The sequence below is a fragment of the Chinchilla lanigera genome, unplaced genomic scaffold (assembly GCF_000276665.1).
Source record: "Chinchilla lanigera isolate Chin_1 unplaced genomic scaffold, ChiLan1.0 scaffold00021, whole genome shotgun sequence".
Lineage (NCBI taxonomy): Eukaryota > Metazoa > Chordata > Mammalia > Rodentia > Chinchillidae > Chinchilla > Chinchilla lanigera.
Window position 1 is genome coordinate 13,415,528 of NW_004955422.1, and position 4,905 is coordinate 13,420,432.

The window sequence follows — 4,905 nt, forward strand, 5'->3', positions numbered from 1 at the left end:
ACCGGAGAAAAACCAAAAAAAAAAAAAAAAAAAAGAAAAATTTTATTTGTGTTTATTTAAAGTTGCTCTAAGTATACCAGTATTTATAGAATTTCCTGGATAGCAGCCTCTGCCAGGAGGGCTTGTTTTTCATGCTGTGGCTACAAGGGGAGGTGAGGTAGAGCTATGCCACAAGTACCCTGGGGTTAAAAAGAAAGGCTGACCTGAAAGTAAAATAATGATTAACACTGTCTAGGAAAGGACAGATGTGAGAAGAGGAAGTTATCTGCAGGTGTTGAAATATCACTCTGAAACCCATTAATATATACATTTAATACGTGCTAATAAAAAAATATATTCCCAGCACCAATCTTATGGTATTTTTCTTTGCTTCATCTAGCAGCTGTTGGGTCAAATTTTTGTAGTCCCTTGCTATTTTTAAGAAATCTTTCTTTTCAGGATTGCTTACTGAAATCCTGTCTTGTATATCTGATACTGTGGCCTCACATTGGCTCATTCTGCTGCATATCATTTCAATGGAATTTTCAATCACCTGGTTATCTGTTTGAATCTGTTTCATGGATTCCACTTTTTTCCTATATTGGGCATTCATGGTTTCCATGATTTCTTAAGCTTCTCTATTTTTTTTTATCTGTATTTGTTTTAAAGTCACTAACCATGTCTTTCATTATGGTCACTGTCTCAGTAGTTATCTGAAAAATTATTTCTGATTTGATTTCTTTCTAGAGCCTCATCCATCTGTTTTGTTACTTCTGCTGCTACCACTTCAGAGAGTCCAGGTGGGTGACTTTCAGATTTTCCTACCTCATTGCCTCTGGGTTTGTCCTTGGTGAGCAGGAAGTCTGGGGTTGAATTTTGCTTATGTGTCTTTTCTTTTTCTTGCTTTCTTTTTTTATTTTTAGTCTAATTCATGGGTTGATGCTTCTAAATTGCTTATGGCAGGTAGCTTTACTGTTACTAGTGAGAACCCTTAGGAAATGACTACTTCTCAGAGATGTCTTCCAGGTATAGCTGGCTTTTGGGTTTTGAGTCTGTTTCAAGATCTTATCCCTTCAATTTATTGGGGATGAGAAATTGCTGCCTGTTTGGCTCAGCCTCTGGTTCTTTGACACAGGCCTATAGTATTGTTTATAACTCTAAGGTTATCTCAATCTTGGCATACCAAGCAGAACTTCTCATTAGAACAATTATGTCACCTTGACTAAAGTAGTACAATAAGCAATAACAAGAACATCCAACACAGTCTAGAGAATGACAAACTGGTAATATTAAGTTGCCACCTTTAACTGTCTGAGTATATATTTGTAGTTGTATAACAAAATATAAAACAAACCAGAAAATTGTATACAGTAAATATACCTTTGATATGGCAATTTTGCCCTCAGGGGAGAAAATTTTAAAGGGGCTAGAGGGAAAAAATAGAGGTATGGAAGAAAAGGAAGAGAATAGAAGCAAGGCTGGAGGACAAAGGAAGATCATGTGAACTTTGGGAAACCGGTGAAGAAGACAGAAGAGAACCAGAAGGAAGAAATAAAAACAAGAACAGAACAGAACAATAACAAAAAACTAGAAGCAATGTTTACTCTCGTATACAAACAAGAACAAACAATAAAGCAGAAAAAACAAGAAAAGAACAAAAAGAAAAAAGAAAAAAGAAAAAAAATGACCACTTCAGGGTACTATCACTGGTAGACAGAGTGGGCAGATGGAGTCCAAATCTGTGTTGATTAATACCAGCAAATCAATTGCAGATTTACAGCAGTGTAGTGGATAATCTCAGCAAGACTACCTTTAGCTCTCCTGAAGTTCAGGCTTGTTTCTGGCTTTGAAGCTGGAACCTGATTTGTTCAGCCTGCAACGCAGTATGCCTTCTCCCTGCAGGAACTTGGCTCCCTGCAGGCTTAAATTTAACTCCTTGACCTCTTGCCACCTTGAATTTTGTTCTGCCTCACCCTGGCATTGGGAGCTGCTAGATGGAGTCAGCCCACATTCTCTCTGAGTTCCAAGCTCAGTTGCCCTCTCTAAGATGGTTAGTGGCCAGTAGGTCTCTCCTAGGGGACCTCTGAACCCAAATTACTCACCAGCAACATCCATTGTGCCTACTTCTCCATTGCACTGATGTTTTTCTCTGTGGAAGCCCCTGGGTCACCAGTTGTCACTATGCATCTACGGGTTCCAGGCACTTCTCCTATACAGTGAGTCAGGGCTCAGGGAGAAGGCACTGCTTGCCACCTCGTTCTTCTGCATTGAGGTCTCTCTCTGCACTCTCCCCATGTGCTCTGATTCTTGCTTCAGATCCTTCCTGGGTCCTTCCTTCTTCTCATCCTCACACTGCTATATTCCAGGGTCTGAACACCAAGTCTCAAAGAGGCTGTCTCTCTGCTCTTCACCAAGCCATCTTCCCCTCACATCAACCTTAGTAAGATTTTCACATGGCTAGGATCAGCTGTAATGTTTTGTCCTCATTCTTGATATTTGGTAATTTATTCATCTTGTTTTTTTTCTGGGTCACTCTGGCTAAGGATTTACCAACTAGATTGATCTTTTTAAATGAACTGCTTTTGGTTTTGTTGACATTTTATATTCTTTTGATCTCAGTTTTATTAACTGTGTTACAATTTTTATTATTTCCTTGCTTTCTTTTGGTTTTTTTTTTCTTCTGGTACCAGAAATCGAACTCACGACCTTGCATTTGCCAGGCACTGTGCTGCTGAGCTATATCCCCAGCCCTTGCTTTTGGTTTGACTTGCCTTCTTTCTCTAGTTTATTAAGATGGATGCTTGATTTTTGTAAATTTATTTATAAAATAATTTTTTATTTATTATAACAATAAATAATTATAATAATTTAAAATATTATAATAATTATAATAATAAATTTTAAATTATTTATTGATTTTTATAAATTTCTCTTTTTCTAATTATACTCATTTTAATGCTGTATATCTCCCACTAAGTATTAGTTTAGCTGCATGCCCCAACAATTGATATGTTGTATTTTTACTTTCATTCAGTTAAAAATATTTTAGGATTTTCTTTGAGATTTCCTCTTTGACTAATGTGTTAGTAGTGTTTTGTGGAATTGAAAAGTATTGGGGAATTTCCCAAACATCTTTCTGTTACTGATTAGTTTTATTCTTCTATGGGCAGATAACATACTTTATATGATTTATATTCTCTTAAAATTTCCAAGGCATATTTTATGGCTTAGACTATAGTTCCTCTTGGGCAAATTTGAAAGCACATTCAAAGATATATACCCTTCTGTTGATGTACCTGGCCTTTATGTCAGGTTAGTTGATAGTGTTGTTCAGATCTTCTATGTCCTTATTCATTTCCTGCATACTTTTACATCAGTTACCCAGAAAGCAATATTGAAATTTGCAACTATAGCTGTCGATTTGTCTATTTCTCCATTCAAATCTATCAATTTTTGGAGCTCTGTTGTTAGGCATATAGATATTTAGCATTTCTATATCTTCTTGAAAATCTGAGTCCTTAATCTTGCATGATTATATCTGGTAATATAAGAAACTGATTTGAAGACAATATGCAATATAACAACCTTCATCAAATTCTTACCATCTTGTCTAGTGAAACTGTATCATTTCTAATGTTCTTTAAAAATTATTATTTTTTAATTCTCTTTAATGGTTTGATCAATCTTGCATTCTTATACCTGGTAATCTGAGCAACTTCGTTGAAGATAACAATATGTAATATAACAACCATTGTTAATTACTATCACTTTGTTTTGAAACTCTGCATCATTTTAAATGTTTTTGCTTTGTTTTGTGTTTGTGATGTTGGTATTTTGCTATTGTTCTGTTTTGTTTTATAATTCTCTTTTAAAAAAATCTGGGTCCTTTATCATTATGCAACACCCTTTGTGTTTTCTTGATAATATTTCTTCACCTGAAGTCTCTTTTGTCTGAAATTAGTTTAGCTCCTCGGCTTTCTGTTGGTGTATGTCTGCATGGTGCATGTTGTTCAACTTTTTCATCTTAGTGTATGTGTATACTTTCAATTAAAATGGGTTTATGTAGACTGCTAACAGTTAGATCTTGCTTTTTCACCCAGTGTGAAAATCATTGTCAATTAACTGGTATGTTTAGATCACTTGTACATCAGTTGAGTTGATGTGGTGAAATTAAACAATAGCCTCCCATATTCATGCATCCTGAATCCACAGTTTCAACGAAATGTGGATCAAAAATGTTTGAAAAAAATTGCATTTTCTCTGAGCATATATAAACTTTTTGGGTCATTATTTCTTAAATGATATAACATCTGTTTTATAACATTCACATTATATCAGTGTGATAAGAAATCTAGGGATGATTTAAGTTCACAGGGAAATATGTGTAGGTTATATGCAAATACTAACCTATTTTATACCAGGAACTGGAACATCCTCAGATTTCAGTATCCGTGGAGGGTGTGGAACCAACCCCCTGTGGATACTGAGGATGACTGAACTGTTCTATCAGCTATTTTCATTTGTTCTCTTTCATCCCTTTTCTGCTTTCTCTGAGTTTAATCTGACCTTCTTTTTTATTCATTAGTTTATTTATTTTTCTCACTCCACCATCTTTCACACATTTGAAACAGATTTTGAAAAAAATCGTGTATACAGTAATCATTTTGAGGTTCATGGAACAGCAATAGAAAATCAGGACAAAACAAAGAAAGTGTGCTAGCTATAAAGATTGACATATTATTCAAAAATATTTATCACGTTAGAATCTGATGTTCCTAGGGCTGAGGATGTGGCTCAGTGGTAGAGCTCTTACTTTGCAAGCACAAAGAGCTGGGTTTGATCCCCAGCACCAAAAAAAAAAAAAAAAAAATCTGATGTTCCTACTAGAAGCCAGGTAATGAAGGGAAAACGGGGTATGTGTTTGTG

At 35.4% G+C, this 4,905-nt stretch overlaps 1 protein-coding gene across 1 annotated transcript in view; it reads right to left on the minus strand.

The window, feature by feature from the left end:
- Positions 1–4,905, minus strand: part of LOC102012975 (keratin-associated protein 5-5-like) — an 8,981-nt gene that overhangs the window by 773 nt on the left and 3,303 nt on the right. The gene's annotated exons all lie outside the window — the stretch shown is intronic.